Source organism: Gadus chalcogrammus, chromosome 11 (assembly GCF_026213295.1).
Source record: "Gadus chalcogrammus isolate NIFS_2021 chromosome 11, NIFS_Gcha_1.0, whole genome shotgun sequence".
Lineage (NCBI taxonomy): Eukaryota > Metazoa > Chordata > Actinopteri > Gadiformes > Gadidae > Gadus > Gadus chalcogrammus.
In genome coordinates this window covers 2,654,610-2,672,862 of record NC_079422.1, presented here as the reverse complement: position 1 = coordinate 2,672,862, position 18,253 = coordinate 2,654,610, and the positions used below count along the sequence as shown (strand labels likewise).

Sequence of the window (18,253 nt, the reverse complement as noted above, 5' to 3'; positions counted from 1 at the left end):
GTATTGTAGAGAACTATAGATTTATTGTCCTCAGAATATGACTAAAAACACATCCATTAACAACTAAACAGCTGGCAACATAACTGAGTACACTCAATTATTTACATGACCATTGCGCCCATAGTGACAATAAATCTATCGTAATCTACAAACTCTACACTGACTTCTTTAAGTTACATCAAAGTTTCATGTCTATGGAGTTATCCCATGAGAAGATACAATAAAACATTTGAAAAAATGGCATCGGGTTTTGTGAGATACTGGCCCTCATTTATCAAACGAGCGTACGACAGAAAACATGCGTAAAATGGACGTACGCTCATTTCATCGTTGAGCTTGGCATTTATCAATTTGAACGTGAGCGCAGGCTGCGATGAAATCGCCAGCCTGCGAGCCTGCGTACACGAGCTCAGGTCTGAGCTCGTGTACGCAAGTTTTTTTGGCGCAACACACGGGTATTTCACTGATGAATAGTGCAGCACAAGTAGCCCATGTTGCGCATCTGTATTAATTACTAAATAAATTGGAATTAGCCCAGCCGTTCAAACAATTACAATCAAGTCAGCCCTAATTAAAAACAGCATTGCTATGAAAATAATTAGAATGTGACAGGTGAAATGTTTATTCAGCTGTCTATATAAACAGGTGCTTTGCCAAATAGGTGGTCGAGTCGCAGCGATGGCAGATCTGGCTCTGTTAGAGGACCTCAACGCACGTCTAAGACGAGAGAGAGTTTTTCGAGACTGCGCCGATTTTTTTATGGAGAGCGATGAATGGCTCTTGAGTCGTTTTCGTCTCCCAAGGCATCTCCTGATGGAGCTATGCAATGCTTTGGAGCCACAGTTAAGGCGAGAAACTAGGCGATCAAACGCAATACCCGTGCCAGTGCAGGTGTGCTCTACCTTGGGGTTTTTGGCCACCTTGGGGTTTTTGGACAGGTCTGGTATTTCCCAGCCATGTATTAGCCGAACCATGCCAGCAGTTTTGGCAGCTATACTGTCCCTCTCCGAACGTTATATTAAATTCCCATACACTAACGATCAGCAAACTGGAATCAAACAGGATTTTTATGCTATTGCTAGGTTTCCAAATGTGATTGGTGCGGTTGATTGTACCCATGTGCGTATGAAGCCACCATCTATTAATGATTACGCGTACATCAACCGCAAAAGCTACCATTCAGTTAATGTTCAGATTATTTGCGATGCCAGAATGTCAATCCTGAACATGGTAGCCCGATGGCCTGGGGGCACGCACGATTCTTTTATTTTCCAAAATAGCAACGTTGGCCATCGTCTACATCAGGGCGCACTTCATGGTCAGAGTCATCTCCTCGGTGAGTTACGCTGCAGTCGCACTTTTTTTTCTCTTAAAACGTTTAAGACATCGCACTAAAAGTTTGATGTGATTCATCTAGGTGACAAAGGCTATGCCCTGAACGAGTACCTAATAACTCCTCTGGCTCATCCGAACACGGATCAGGAGCGCAACTTCAACAGCGCTCACACGCGCACACGGGCAACGGTGGAGCGATGTATAGGCCTACTCAAGGGCAGGTGGATGTCCATCGGGTCAGCGGGGGGAACGTTGCTCTACAGCCCAGAAAAGACATGCAATATTATTTTAGCATGTGGGGTTCTGCATAATATTGCGCTGGCAAATGGGGTGCCATTTGCCGACCTGCAGCCAGATGACCCGATGCCCAGAGATCCCTGGCCACAGGCGCCACATGCTCGAGCTCTACGACGAAGGGAGGATTTAATTCGGCTCTTCTAATATCTAAGGGTAAGCAATACGTTCATCTTTTGGTTAAAAACAAGACAGAGATCAAAGTACAGCAAACCAATTTATTTATTCTTAAAGTTTTCATTGATTAGTTTCAACGTTTCATTAATCGCTAACAGAGAGTTATTGATGTCCACCATTGACCTGCATATCTCGGTTTGTTTGTCCAGGACCTCTGCAGTCAAGACCGATGAGTGCAGACCAGCACTTCGGCCAGACAAGCGTTCCGGCTACTTCGGCGGCGGCGGCCCTTCCGTTTCTTCAACTGGGCTTGGCTCTGTTCCCATTTTGGATGAACCTGCTTGCATTTCATCTTTAAAAATAAAAAGCAATCGTGAGATTATTTGTGCCATTACTTTGTAACACGGAAGCTGTAGATATATATATTTTTTAAATAATTGCAAAGGCCTTTTTACCACTTCCATGACGGGTCTGGAGTGCATCGGTGTCTCCTCCGCCACTTATGCCCGAAATGGAGGGAGACCCGATGAGACCAGCCACTCGCTCCTCAAATGCCGTCAGTTCAAGGCTTGGGTCCACCCGGCCTCCTCCCGTTAATTGCTTGGCCCGCTTCACAGCCGCAACACGTTTTTTGGTGCCGAGCTTCATGTCGGACCATTTTTTCTTCACCTTATTTGGAAAAAAATATCTTTAACGCAATGCAAACAATAGCATATATGTGAAATGTTTTAAACTGGATAACAGAAATTTTACATTGAATTTATTATTTAATTAATTTAATTAACAAACCTCTTCCGTAGCCCGATGAACATTGGAAACACTTCACTGCAACAGTTATTTCTTTCCATACAGCATTCTGTCAAGTCAAGAGCCTCGGCGTCATCCTGGACAACACCCTCTCATTCGCACCCCATATTCACAACATCACCCGGACTGCATTCTTCCACCTCCGCAACATCGCCAGACTCCGCCCATCACTGACCCAATCCAGCACTGAAATCCTAGTTCACTCATTTGTCACATCACGCATAGACTACTGCAACGCCCTCCTCACCGGACTCCCCACCAAACTCATCAACAGACTGCAGATCATTCAGAACTCAGCCGCCCGGATCATCACCCGCAACAAATCATCTGACCACATCACCCCTGTCCTCATTCAACTTCACTGGCTCCCAGTACACTACCGCATCCAATACAAAACCCTACTCCTCACCTACAAAGCTCTCCACAACCTAGCCCCCAGTTATCTCTGCGACCTCCTCCAAGAATACACTCCCTCCCGCTCCCTCCGCTCAACCTCTGCTGGACTACTATGTATCCCCACATCACGACTCACTTCAATGGGTGCCCGGTCATTCAGCTGTTCAGCACCCAGGCTCTGGAACTCCCTCCCCCCACACATAAAACAGTCAGACACCATTACAACCTTCAAGTCACAACTCAAAACTCACCTGTTCAAACTCGCACACAACGTCTAACTGATCACTGTTTTGATTGTTTTTTTGTTTTGTTTTGTCTTGTTTTTGTTTTATTTATTTCTTATTGCTTGTTTATTTATTTATTTATTTATTTTTTCCACAATGTCTTGTTTTTTTTTTAAAATATGTATGATGACTATATGCTCTGTAAGGTGACCTTGGGTGTTTTGAAAGGCGCCTCTAAATTAAATGTATTATTATTATTATTATTATTCTTCTGCTTGCCTTTCATGCCAGCTTTTAGGCTACCAAACAAAACCAGACGGTTCGCATCCACTAGTGACACGAGCGTCTCCATTTCGGTCTCTGAAAAATTACTCTTTCTTTTTGCCGTTGGACGTTTCTCCATGTCGTAAAAGTTAGGGGCGAGACTTCTGAAGACGTGCTTTTATATGGGCGTGTTACGTTAATTACGATCGATCTCAGCCGCCGTATTTATCAACACCAGATCCTTCGTACACTGGGATTGGTGTGATACGAAAGTTTCGTGAATCTCACGTGCGTCCTATCGTACGATGAATCATGCGTTCAGATTTGCGCTCATTTCTACGTTAGTTTGATAAATGAGGGCCACTGTGTGTACCAATTTAGGCTAGGTTAGGTGAACTCATCACTATGTCACATAATGAGTAATGTGTTATTTCTGTTTTTAAAGATAATTCCTACAAATACTGAGTGATGTAGTGGATGGCTGGAAAGAAGAGGTATGGTTTTATTAATTTACACATATACTTTGACTAGCTTTTGGGTAGTGCAGATTTGTACCTACCATTTTACCACATTGCTCATGTAAATTACTTATTAGGAATGTTTTCTGGGGTTTGGTGTACTTTTCCATTTCATCTTAATTATAATGTGTATGATAATGATGAAAACAGTGGTTAGAATGTTTGTCTCCTCGACTTACCACGCAATAGCTGGTGGCTTGGTTGGACTGTATCTACATTCAAAAGTCATTGATTAGTGTCAAGTGCCAATGATTATGTATTCTTTTCAAAGTAGTGTATTTAAGGAAGAGTTTGTAAGATTTACCTTGTAAGAAATGTCCTGCTTGAGGTGAATCTGGGAAAAGCTAATTAATATAAATACATGTTAAATCAATACATGTTGAAATTAGGTGTTCTACTGACACCAACACTTACCTAGATGTAGTAGCTCAAGTCTCTGGCTGCCATTTGATTGAGCTGGAATAAAAAAAATCATGTAATTGTGTGTAAGTTACAATATTTTAAGTTTTACTTGTTCAACCATCAGTTAGCCTGATATTGAGGAAGTTTGGCTTGGTCCTGGGATGCCAACAACAGAGCAGAGATCGTGTGTGTGTGTGTGTGTGTGTGTGTGTGTGTGTGTGTGTGTGTGTGTGTGTGTGTGTGTGTGTGTGTGTGTGTGTGTGTGTGTGTGTGTGTAAAGAGTGTATTCTTTACTGCACAAGAGGAATGGCCTCATCCTGTAGCAGGATGGGCCTTTAATTAGTGCTGCAGTACCGGCCTGTTGGGTGCGCTGCCTATAAAGGTGAGTGGTTGTGCACTGGGAGCCCTCTTGCCTGGGAGCTCCTGGCTGCCCCGCCTCCTGTTATCACTCCTGTTATCACCGCACCTGATCGCCTCACCTGTTCGCCTTTTAGCTGGATCGTGCAGCTCGCCGTTGTTTGGTATGTAGTAGTTGTGTGCATCTGTGTACCTTCTAAACTTTGCACAAGTCCTCAACATTGGCTTCCATCCCTCAGGCAGTTCATTGGCCGGGTCTTCCTTCTCCCGTATCGACCTCAGTTGTAGGGCGTGCGAGTGTTTTCCTCCTCTACCTGTTGCAGCGAGGAGCGATCAGCTGATTGATCGAGTTGCACTTGTAATTGTGCTGCTCGGTACAAGTGATCCCCTTCCTCCCCTTTGATGTTCATTCAACTCCTGACGGTATGTGGATAAGATGACGCTAACTCAAGTTACTACAGTTGTTGTTCAGCCTCTAGAACAAATGTATTTTTCTATGGCAGGGTTGACGTGTGTGTGGGCGGTTTCTGCCAGCACGTTCCCCCCCCCTCTTCACTCTGCTGTTGGCCGGCTGCTGTTTTGTCCACTGGTTTATATAGCCAACACCTCCATCCTACTTTGCATCTCCTACTGTGCTGTACCTGCCACCGAGTATGGTGATTGCTGCCTCATCCTCAGTCTCATTATCCAACCCGGTCTCACGAAAAGACGTGACACTGTCACGTTATTTAATCTATTGAAACGTGATCAGGATCACGTATTTTCAAATTTTTCGTGTTTACAAGCACAAATTTCAAACCCATGTATTTCAATTGGAAGTATTTGTCGTGTCACCAGCACGACTTCCAAACTAAGGTTCTGTGCGGGAGCGTTCTCCCTAATGTCCCTTAAGGAGCTCCGTACAGTACATTTATTGTTAAAAATTGTGAACAATATGACAGCTTTAGGCCACCCGTTTCTACCTTCACCTTTGATTCAGAGAAATTGTGACAATTCACGGATATAGGCTATTAAATGCAGGTGCGCTGCTCAGGCAAACCGCGAAAGAAAAAAGGGTAGCTGCTTAATCTGATCTTTTTAGAATTGTATGTCTTGATGTTTTGATCTAGCCATAGATCTATTGTCTTGTTTTTGGCTATGTGAATGGAAGTCCGCGTCGATGCCTCGCAAGTCCAGTGTCGCGAGCGGACATGACATCTAGAAGTCATACGTATAATAATGGGTTATCATTAATATTGATGCGAAGGGGTTGATTATAACTCTTGTTTATTGTTTATACCACAGTCTGGGGGAATACTCGTATTCTGATTGGCTGCAGGGTGTGTATTATCTCCTGATATAGGCCTACCAGACCCCTGCTAAGTAGTTCCAGTCAGTGTTTAGATTCTCTGCCCGAGCCCGAGCCCGACCCGACCCGAACGGCGGGCCGGGTCGGGTCGATATTTCCCATCACTATCCTCGGGCCGGGCCTTTGATCGAGCGTTTTTACTTTTATTTTATCATTATCATAAATTAGCCTAATCTGAGGAGAAATTTATGCCATAAACAGAAATATTATGGGTCTTTATTACACGGGTCTTCTCAATGCCGTGGAACGCTCCGTTCACTTGCATGGGTCCGGGGATATCTCGGGATTGGTTTCTTTATTAATCGAATGGGAAATGCAATAGGCCTATTTTAGGACCGAATCACTGTTGAACTTGTTTCTAATAACATTTCTAGCGAGAAATATACTTTTTACTTGCATAATCTTCAGTCAGTGATTACGTCTGATCTTTAGTTTTATAGTTATTAGGAAGATTTTATCGGCTCGCTCGCATGTTTCAATGACGTCAGGTTGCTAAGGACGCTGCTTTCGCTGAACTAGCACACACACACACACGCACACACACACGCGCACACGCACACACACACACACACACACACACACACACACACACACACACACACACACACACACACACACACACACACACACACAATGCATTTCGCTGCAGATATTCCCTAAATTATTATTACTTTCAAAACGTTGGCCAAGGTGGAATATCCTTTTTATTTGGGCTGCTTCTAGGACATTTTGGGTGGATTTTGAACGGTATGTGGGCGGGACGTTTTTTGCAGGACCTGGCAACCCTGCGCTGTTGCCCGGGGTGCTGAAATGCTCCAATATCATCCGACTGCAGACACAAATGGGCGTTCCCGTGTCGTGGGCGTTCCCGTTCACTCAGACTAAAACGCCCCCCCCTGCGTTCTCGTGTGTTGGGCGTTCTCATTTACGCAGGCTGGAACGCCCCGTTCTTCTTCGTCGATCTAGTAGTATGGGCAGCATAAAACTGACGTTAGCGCCCCCTTCTTCTTCGATCTCGTAATACGGGTACGTTAGCCAGCTAGGCCTACAGAATGTTAGCTTACTTTTATGTGTCGAATCTCGGCCCAAACTTTGCATCAAACTTGATGCAACCCGATCATTACAGGGAGGGAGGCTCCATGATCTCATGTTCATTATCTTCTGGGTTAGTATAGGTAGTGTATTAGGTATAAGTGAGATGTTTGGTATAGTTTAAGAATATGCCCAAATTAAATAATTAATAGATTAAAATAACACTTGGGACATTATGCAGTTCAAATCCAGTTACCAGACACTATGAAGGCTCAAACAGTAGGCCATTTGACTCCAAGTGTTCACTTACTTTTCCCACTGAATGTTTTCAATAAAGACAAAATACAGTAATTGCTCTGTAACAATTAACCTTACAACATACATCGTAGGCACAAATGTATGTTACATACATCGTATAGCATTTGTCACAAAAACAAAAAAGAAAGGAGTAATAAAATACCAGCATTTCTGGGCAGATACATTTACTACAGTAGTATGTACATTTACAAATGAAAGGGATTGCAAAAAAAGACGTCCCAAATAAAACGAAAAAGGAGTAATAAAAGAACATTATGCTAGGCAGACATCTTTTATGACAAACCTGGCATATACAACGTGCCTCAGTACCAGGGGTGCGCTAGGCCAATTCTTCTTTTTTGAGAAGCCTTTGAGGCGTAGCACAAGGCCACTGACACAGCCTGCATTGTTGTACATCTTTCTAACCGTTATGTATATGAGATTGTCTTTATTAAGCTTAATGTCCCCTGCCAAACTGTCATTTATATATATGGAATGATGGAGAGGCTTGATAAGTTCTCGGAATGTGTTTGAAACCCTGTTGAACACGCCAAGCATCGCCATGTCCAGTCTCAGCGTCTCTTGTACAATTTGCTGAAGGACTTCGGGTGGTAAGAATGGCCTGTCCTGTGTTGTGCCAGATTGGAGCGTGTAGCTGAGATGGGGAGATGGAGAGGGTGAGCTTGGTGTGCCAGCTAGTCCTGCAGGGCTAGAGAGAGCGAGAGAGCCAAAAAAGAGTGAAGGAGAGCGAGAGAGAGGGAGAGAAACAGGGATTATGATCAACCTTCAATCACACAAGCCCAGACCAACACTACCCACACCATTAAACAAAAAGGCAATCACTGATCGATCAAAAGTCTGAGAAAGAGCAAGAGAGAATATACGTAAATAGAAAAGTATGGACATAGTATGTAATACCTTTCACTGCTTAGTGATTGGAAGGTGTGACTGAGATGGGGAGATGGAGAGGGTGAGAAGGAGCCAGCTAGTTCTGCAGGGCTAGCCTAGAGACGGAGAGACAAGTGTATTGGCTACGATCTTCGTGAGCACCAGAAATAAGTAAATAGCAACATGGACACAGTATATAAACCTTTCAAGCATAAAGGTCTCCAACAGCTGTCAAACCACCACCTCCTGATAGAGAGCATGTCCCCCTGAAAAGTAAAATTATGCTTTAAATGACTTCATAGCCCAATACAAATCCATGTTACAGTACTGTTTAGCAGTGTACTATGGCAGTGTAAATTATTGTGAAGATGTAGCCATCTCCTCCCGTAAGTGCAGTACCTGAAGACAAAGTAATGTGTATGACCTATGATGCATGTTAATTGTAGCCTCCAGTAAGGATGACTAAATTATTAAAAGCCTTATATTTCATGCTACACATCTGATTGAGATTAGAAAGAACTCACCTCACTGAAATCATATTGCTTTTGAGGGTAGAATACATTGCGTACTGAAATGAACATGCAAATGAGTTAGTTGTTTTGCAAACTAGTCATAATTTCTGAAAATAATGCATCTCACCATCAGCATAAACACCCCACAGCTGTTGCTCTGATACTGGTGAGGTGCGTCCTGTGGTGGTAAAAGGGGAATGTGATTTGTCAATGATTCTTATTAGTATATAATGCCTATAAACTATAAAGTGATATCCACCCTCATTTTGTAACTACATACAAAAAGTGCACAATGCACTTTCAACAAGCATTTAGCAGCAACCAGGGCCCATGAGCGTCACATAGGAACACTTCATTAAATCATAATAAACAATCTAGAGGCCTGCCTGTCTACCAGTGAATGCTACTCTACGAGATGCAATGAATCGTGCGCCAGCCACACGTTTTACCTCGTCAGCCAAGTAAAGTCCCTTCCATGGTCCATTGGACAAAGCATGTGCCAGGGTACTGAAAAGGTTTGGAAGACGTGTAAGTTGCAATTCATATGCATCATCATCAACACGCATTCAGTACACACTACGCTTCGATTTCACCCAAGGGTGAATTAAAAGTACATGTTTTCCTAAACGTTGGTCATCAACGAGGTAATAAAGTAGTAACTGAGGGCACATCTGTCATCTGTTTTTCAGAGTGCTAACGATCTTTATTCATTCGTTGCGCCGCGGCGACTTTCCGTCTCGTAAACGGTCGTTGCCATTTGAAACGGTCGATGCCATTTCCGAACATTTCCGATTGCGTCCGCTCTCCGATCTTGAATTGATTAGCCGCGTTGCCCAATCAGCGTTGAGCTTGACCCGACGTCACTGGCAGAGAGTAGTGAGCTTGGACAGAAGCATACGGCCGACATCTTTCTTTATTCTGTGTGGAAATAGTAACATAGTTACGCCATTAAATGCTTTTATGGAAACATTTTTAACGAGAAATGTGCATTTTACTTTCATAATGTTCGCTCGGTGAATGTGAAGGATGTTTGGTTTGATAGTTATGACGAAGAGGGAACGCTCCGTTCACTTGCATGGACAGAGTCTCTGGTTGCTAAGCAACCTCAACGTCTTGGCGGACTATATATCTGCTGATCAACACTACGAATGCTGGAAACACACCAGACACACCATGTGAAGTTATTTAACCCGATTATTGTTATTTATATCCGAGCATATCAGTCTTTATCATGGGTGTCTTTACGGGGACAGTTGCTGTTGGCATCTTACATTCAAAGGCCAACTGTGAATAATGTACTTAAGGTAATCATCCTTAAATTGTATTGATGAATAGCTGACAGATGTAAGTTTATTTTATTCAAATATCATCCCTTACATTCAAATTGTTGCTAAGCAAAAGAGCCATTATAGCAAAAAGTGTTGCAACTGTCCCAGGTCTCCTCTATTCAATCAATCATTATGTATGACTGGCATAGATAGTTTCATAATTACTCACGGCAACTGAGCGGAAAAAAACATTCCACCCTGTGCTGTTTTTAACTGACTCCAAGAGCGGACGCAATCGGACATGGTCGGAAATGGCATCGACCGTTTCACGAAGCATTCGGAATTCAAGATCGGAGAGCGGACGCAATCGGAAATGTTCGGAAATGGCATCGACCGTTTCAAATGGCAACGACCGTTTACGAGACGGAAAGTCGCTGCGCCGCGACCGAACTGACAGAATTCTTTGATATGCCATGCATGTAAACATACTAGTTAGTTTAGACGTACTAGTACGTTTACATGCACAGTTTAATCCGATGCGTGTGTCACCACAACGAAGCAGAGTGGCCGCGATTTCATGCCTCTTACCATGCCAGCTGACACCTTAACATCCAACTTAACAATGTACTTTGGTAATGTTAACCTCACAGTAAAATAATCGGCAAAGCCTTCGCTGCAAACTTTACCCTCTACCTACAAACCGTCTTAAACGTTGCTGATTTCTGAATAGTATATTCAACGTTTATGGACGAGATAGCATAGCATTCGCTGCCACCGAACCATGCTTGTCACGAGTATTTATATCCGATTCGAATTCGGATACAACGATACCACAGCTTATCAGTGATTTAAATGAGAATACTTCACAGCCAATGTTGTCAATTAAACAATATCATACTTACTGACATAATCTCTGATCATAACCCTTTCGTTTTTCTGGAAAGTTACTACGAGGTAAAACCGCCAAAAAAGGAAGGGTAGCATACCCAGCATGCCTTGCGAAACTCACTCACCTCTTCTTGAGTGATCGATGAAACGCTACAGGAACGCCTGATGGGCGTTTTTGTGTCATGACGGGAACGCCCGATGGGCGTTTTTGTGTCATGACGGGAACGCCCAAGCCTGCAGCTGGACCCTTCTCAAATGCTCCGGAACAGATCTGGATCCACTATGGCCAAAAGACTTGTATGCCCCCCCCCCCCCTTAAATAAATTCTATGGCAGAATAAAGAATAAATTCATGCATTATCATTCAACTTGAACATGTGTTTTTACAGTATAGCGTGGTGGAGGACTGACGTATGTTGCCCAACCCGGAACTGAGCGTCGCCCTGGTTTCCCTTGACAAAAAGCCAACGGGTTTTTCCTTTGGATTATTGCAGAAAAATTGAGAAGGGTCCAGCTGCAGGCTTGGGCGTTCCCGTCATGACACAAAAACGCCCATCGGGCGTTCCCGTCATGACACAAAAACGCCCATCAGGCGTTCCTGTAGCGTTTCATCGATCACTCAAGAAGAGGTGAGTGAGTTTCGCAAGGCATGCTGGGTATGCTACCCTTCCTTTTTTGGCGGTTTTACCTCGTAGTAACTTTCCAGAAAAACGAAAGGGTTATGATCAGAGATTATGTCAGTAAGTATGATATTGTTTAATTGACAACATTGGCTGTGAAGTATTCTCATTTAAATCACTGATAAGCTGTGGTATCGTTGTATCCGAATTCGAATCGGATATAAATACTCGTGACAAGCATGGTTCGGTGGCAGCGAATGCTATGCTATCTCGTCCATAAACGTTGAATATACTATTCAGAAATCAGCAACGTTTAAGACGGTTTGTAGGTAGAGGGTAAAGTTTGCAGCGAAGGCTTTGCCGATTATTTTACTGTGAGGTTAACATTACCAAAGTACATTGTTAAGTTGGATGTTAAGGTGTCAGCTGGCATGGTAAGAGGCATGAAATCGCGGCCACTCTGCTTCGTTGTGGTGACACACGCATCGGATTAAACTGTGCATGTAAACGTACTAGTACGTCTAAACTAACTAGTATGTTTACATGCATGGCATATCAAAGAATTCTGTCAGTTCGGTCGCGGCGCAGCGACTTTCCGTCTCGTAAACGGTCGTTGCCATTTGAAACGGTCGATGCCATTTCCGAACATTTCCGATTGCGTCCGCTCTCCGATCTTGAATTCCGAATGCTTCGTGAAACGGTCGATGCCATTTCCGACCATGTCCGATTGCGTCCGCTCTTGGAGTCAGTTAAAAACAGCACAGGGTGGAATGTTTTTTTCCGCTCAGTTGCCGTGAGTAATTATGAAACTATCTATGCCAGTCATACATAATGATTGATTGAATAGAGGAGACCTGGGACAGTTGCAACACTTTTTGCTATAATGGCTCTTTTGCTTAGCAACAATTTGAATGTAAGGGATGATATTTGAATAAAATAAACTTACATCTGTCAGCTATTCATCAATACAATTTAAGGATGATTACCTTAAGTACATTATTCACAGTTGGCCTTTGAATGTAAGATGCCAACAGCAACTGTCCCCGTAAAGACACCCATGATAAAGACTGATATGCTCGGATATAAATAACAATAATCGGGTTAAATAACTTCACATGGTGTGTCTGGTGTGTTTCCAGCATTCGTAGTGTTGATCAGCAGATATATAGTCCGCCAAGACGTTGAGGTTGCTTAGCAACCAGAGACTCTGTCCATGCAAGTGAACGGAGCGTTCCCTCTTCGTCATAACTATCAAACCAAACATCCTTCACATTCACCGAGCGAACATTATGAAAGTAAAATGCACATTTCTCGTTAAAATGTTTCCATAAAAGCATTTAATGGCGTAACTATGTTACTATTTCCACACAGAATAAAGAAAGATGTCGGCCGTATGCTTCTGTCCAAGCTCACTACTCTCTGCCAGTGACGTCGGGTCAAGCTCAACGCTGATTGGGCAACGCGGCTAATCAATTCAAGATCGGAGAGCGGACGCAATCGGAAATGTTCGGAAATGGCATCGACCGTTTCAAATGGCAACGACCGTTTACGAGACGGAAAGTCGCCGCGGCGCAACGAATGAATAAAGATCGTTAGCACTCTGAAAAACAGATGACAGATGTGCCCTCAGTTACTACTTTATTACCTCGTTGATGACCAACGTTTAGGAAAACATGTACTTTTAATTCACCCTTGGGTGAAATCGAAGCGTAGTGTGTACTGAATGCGTGTTGATGATGATGCATATGAATTGCAACTTACACGTCTTCCAAACCTTTTCAGTACCCTGGCACATGCTTTGTCCAATGGACCATGGAAGGGACTTTACTTGGCTGACGAGGTAAAACGTGTGGCTGGCGCACGATTCATTGCATCTCGTAGAGTAGCATTCACTGGTAGACAGGCAGGCCTCTAGATTGTTTATTATGATTTAATGAAGTGTTCCTATGTGACGCTCATGGGCCCTGGTTGCTGCTAAATGCTTGTTGAAAGTGCATTGTGCACTTTTTGTATGTAGTTACAAAATGAGGGTGGATATCACTTTATAGTTTATAGGCATTATATACTAATAAGAATCATTGACAAATCACATTCCCCTTTTACCACCACAGGACGCACCTCACCAGTATCAGAGCAACAGCTGTGGGGTGTTTATGCTGATGGTGAGATGCATTATTTTCAGAAATTATGACTAGTTTGCAAAACAACTAACTCATTTGCATGTTCATTTCAGTACGCAATGTATTCTACCCTCAAAAGCAATATGATTTCAGTGAGGTGAGTTCTTTCTAATCTCAATCAGATGTGTAGCATGAAATATAAGGCTTTTAATAATTTAGTCATCCTTACTGGAGGCTACAATTAACATGCATCATAGGTCATACACATTACTTTGTCTTCAGGTACTGCACTTACGGGAGGAGATGGCTACATCTTCACAATAATTTACACTGCCATAGTACACTGCTAAACAGTACTGTAACATGGATTTGTATTGGGCTATGAAGTCATTTAAAGCATAATTTTACTTTTCAGGGGGACATGCTCTCTATCAGGAGGTGGTGGTTTGACAGCTGTTGGAGACCTTTATGCTTGAAAGGTTTATATACTGTGTCCATGTTGCTATTTACTTATTTCTGGTGCTCACGAAGATCGTAGCCAATACACTTGTCTCTCCGTCTCTAGGCTAGCCCTGCAGAACTAGCTGGCTCCTTCTCACCCTCTCCATCTCCCCATCTCAGTCACACCTTCCAATCACTAAGCAGTGAAAGGTATTACATACTATGTCCATACTTTTCTATTTACGTATATTCTCTCTTGCTCTTTCTCAGACTTTTGATCGATCAGTGATTGCCTTTTTGTTTAATGGTGTGGGTAGTGTTGGTCTGGGCTTGTGTGATTGAAGGTTGATCATAATCCCTGTTTCTCTCCCTCTCTCTCGCTCTCCTTCACTCTTTTTTGGCTCTCTCGCTCTCTCTAGCCCTGCAGGACTAGCTGGCACACCAAGCTCACCCTCTCCATCTCCCCATCTCAGCTACACGCTCCAATCTGGCACAACAGAGGACAGGCCATTCTTACCACCCGAAGTCCTTCAGCAAATTGTACAAGAGACGCTGAGACTGGACATGGCGATGCTTGGCGTGTTCAACAGGGTTTCAAACACATTCCGAGAACTTATCAAGCCTCTCCATCATTCCATATATATAAATGACAGTTTGGCAGGGGACATTAAGCTTAATAAAGACAATCTCATATACATAACGGTTAGAAAGATGTACAACAATGCAGGCTGTGTCAGTGGCCTTGCGCTACGCCTCAAAGGCTTCTCAAAAAAGAAGAATTGGCCTAGCGCACCCCTGGTACTGAGGCACGTTGTATATGCCAGGTTTGTCATAAAAGATGTCTGCCTAGCATAATGTTCTTTTATTACTCCTTTTTCGTTTTATTTGGGACGTCTTTTTTTGCAATCCCTTTCATTTGTAAATGTACATACTACTGTAGTAAATGTATCTGCCCAGAAATGCTGGTATTTTATTACTCCTTTCTTTTTTGTTTTTGTGACAAATGCTATACGATGTATGTAACATACATTTGTGCCTACGATGTATGTTGTAAGGTTAATTGTTACAGAGCAATTACTGTATTTTGTCTTTATTGAAAACATTCAGTGGGAAAAGTAAGTGAACACTTGGAGTCAAATGGCCTACTGTTTGAGCCTTCATAGTGTCTGGTAACTGGATTTGAACTGCATAATGTCCCAAGTGTTATTTTAATCTATTAATTATTTAATTTGGGCATATTCTTAAACTATACCAAACATCTCACTTATACCTAATACACTACCTATACTAACCCAGAAGATAATGAACATGAGATCATGGAGCCTCCCTCCCTGTAATGATCGGGTTGCATCAAGTTTGATGCAAAGTTTGGGCCGAGATTCGACACATAAAAGTAAGCTAACATTCTGTAGGCCTAGCTGGCTAACGTACCCGTATTACGAGATCGAAGAAGAAGGGGGCGCTAACGTCAGTTTTATGCTGCCCATACTACTAGATCGACGAAGAAGAACGGGGCGTTCCAGCCTGCGTAAATGAGAACGCCCAACACACGAGAACGCAGGGGGGGGCGTTTTAGTCTGAGTGAACGGGAACGCCCACGACACGGGAACGCCCATTTGTGTCTGCAGTCGGATGATATTGGAAAAATTAGCATCTTTGAAGCACCTCCTCAAAAACTGAAAATAAAAAAATAAATAAAAAAATCTGTGCTCCAAAGAACGAAATGTAAACCAATGCATTCTGAATAATAATAATAATACATTTAATTTAGAGGCGCCTTTCAAGACACCCAAGGTCACTTTACAGAGCATATAGTCATCATTCAAAACTATGTAAAACAGACTAGGAATAAAAGAAAAACAGAGGTTAATCATGAAGAATAATAATAATTAATAACACTCAAAGACTCCTACAGTGAAGGGGGGACCTCACTAACCACCACCAATGAGAAGCACCCACTTGGGTGATGAATGGGAGTGTTTCTCAGATTTTTCCATGCTACACAGAACGAAATGTAAACCCATGCAAATAAAGACTTCATGTTCATAATCATTTAAATATCATTAATCTCCTGAGTGTGTCGAGTGGTATTCTATTTTTTTCAACGGGGCTGCATCCAGTCACTTGACCGTCATGGTTGCTATGGTGGTTGCTATCGACCGCCCCCTCTAATCCTTACATGGTTCTAAAAACCACGCGGTAAAGGAGCTGCCGTCCATTGTGTTGTTTTTGTCGTAAACTAGGGTCAGATGGTTAAAAAATAGACAGATATTCCAAGGTATCCTTAAAGGGCAGCTTGGATGTTTTTATTTTGTGCAGTTTAGACTTCTAAAACTATTTTTGAAATTAAAACACCAAGCTCATTGATTTAACGAGGCAGGGTTATTTGAAACAATTTATTGAATAAATATTTATGAGAGGTCATTCCTTCTCCTGAGTTTGCTTCCTATTTATGTCTAGTGTACACCCCTTCTGTCAGCAAGCATCACCCCCCCCCCTCCCCATATGGATTTGGAGAATTGCTGCCACGTCCCGGTGGTGGAGGTATCATATATATGAAAGAGGGCATTCAATTATACTACAATGATCAATTAGGAGGCCGAAGCCCTAAAGGAAGTGATGCAATAGGTGACTGAGTCGACAACATTTAAGTAAGCCTTGGGGTCTCTTATATATCAAAGGGGGTCTCAAAGGACGCATATACGCTTCAACCTGTGGCTTACAGGAAATGACTCAGCAAGTGCTCCATCTTGTTGCACCCACCCAGCGGCTCGCTTGCAAGATTTTGGCCTGAAGTTCTTCCCAGACCTACACCGTAGCCATCCAACCTGCATATCGGAGAATCAGGCCTCTCTTTAATAATGACAAAAAGTTATGAGAGGAATACACATAAACTTTTGTTGTCTCATAAGCGGCGTGGTGTCGGCTGCTTTTGACCTTTTGACCCCAGACTTCTGAGGGAATAGCTGAATCAATTCATTAGTCAATCAGAAGTATGTAAATATCTTCCCGGTGTCGTAAGAGGGCGAACAAGGTGTCCTTCAACATCTACGCTTCCAGGCGATTGCAATGGTGCCACACATGAGCATATTTGAACATGTTTAATGGTAGTAATTAGCTGTCGAAATTGGAGACCTTAATCAATAATGAGCAGCTATTGATTTACTTTCCGATAGAAATTTGTGACAAATGACATATTATTTAGCATCTACACGTTGAGCTGAGTCCAATGACACCAAGCATGACACTCTAGCAAATGTATTTTACATGGTACATATGGTCTAGGACATGATCTCGGTGTGGCAAGAGGGCAAGCTTGATCTCATTGGACTCAACTTAACGTGTAGATGCTAAATAACATGTAATTTGTCAAGAATCTCCATCGGGAAGCAAATCTATAGCAGGAAACATATTCAAATATGATCATGTGTGACACTGTTGCAATCGCCTCGAAACGTAGATGTCAAAGGACACCTTGTTTTCCCCCTTACGCCTCCGGGAAGATATTTTCATACTTCTAATGGATTGATTCATATTTTAAGGTTCTCGGAGTGAGACTTTAGGCGGCTGCAGCAGAAGTGTTGAGACGAAAGATGATATCAAGACATTTATAGAATATTCCGATTCACATTATGATTCTTCGTCATAACTATCCGACCAAACATCCTTCACATTCACTGAGCGAAGATTATGAAAGTCCAGGCCCCCCCTTCCTGCACTCGGGTTCCGACTGGGCCAAGTTTCGGGCAGGAAGGGCCCTCCGGGTCCGACCGGGCCAAGTTTCGGTGCGGGGGTCCCAGTTAGGCCCTAGAATAAGGTATTCAAATTTCAGGGCGGTACGACCTTCCTATCTCAAAAACTGTTTTTCCACCACATTCTGGACCATTAGGTCTTGCAGGCAACACTTCTGAGGGGCTTTGTCCAAATGACAGTCCATTTGGGAAAACTTTTTTTCTCTAAGGGCTACAATTCCAAATCTCGGATATGTCGTTCTCTGGGCCCCGGGAAATGTGTGTAAACATTTCAGTATCCCTAGCTATCTCGAAAAGGCCGGAAAAGGGGCGTGACCTCCAACAGTACAGTAAATGTACATAAGACAGAGGTTAGTTTCTAGTCCCCATTTTTT

The 18,253-nt window shown here is 42.9% G+C and overlaps 1 long non-coding RNA gene across 4 annotated transcripts; it reads left to right on the top strand.

Annotated features, from left to right (window-relative positions):
• The first annotated feature begins 4,783 nt into the window (after positions 1-4,783).
• LOC130391311 (uncharacterized) lies at positions 4,784-15,673 on the top strand. Of its 4 annotated transcripts, XR_008896878.1 has the most exons (8): positions 4,784-4,878; positions 4,954-5,137; positions 11,336-11,575; positions 13,349-13,406; positions 13,678-13,728; positions 13,800-14,165; positions 14,252-14,337; positions 14,547-15,673. It is a non-coding gene; the product is annotated as an uncharacterized LOC130391311 (long non-coding RNA). The 4 variants fall into 4 exon arrangements; XR_008896876.1 differs by lacking the exons at positions 4,784-4,878; positions 4,954-5,137; positions 11,336-11,575 and adding an exon at positions 12,156-12,359 and having other exon boundaries at positions 12,938-13,406; positions 13,800-13,843; positions 14,102-14,165; XR_008896877.1 differs by lacking the exons at positions 4,784-4,878; positions 4,954-5,137; positions 11,336-11,575 and adding an exon at positions 12,156-12,359 and having other exon boundaries at positions 12,938-13,406; positions 14,102-14,165.
• Positions 15,674-18,253: the final 2,580 nt, after the last annotated feature.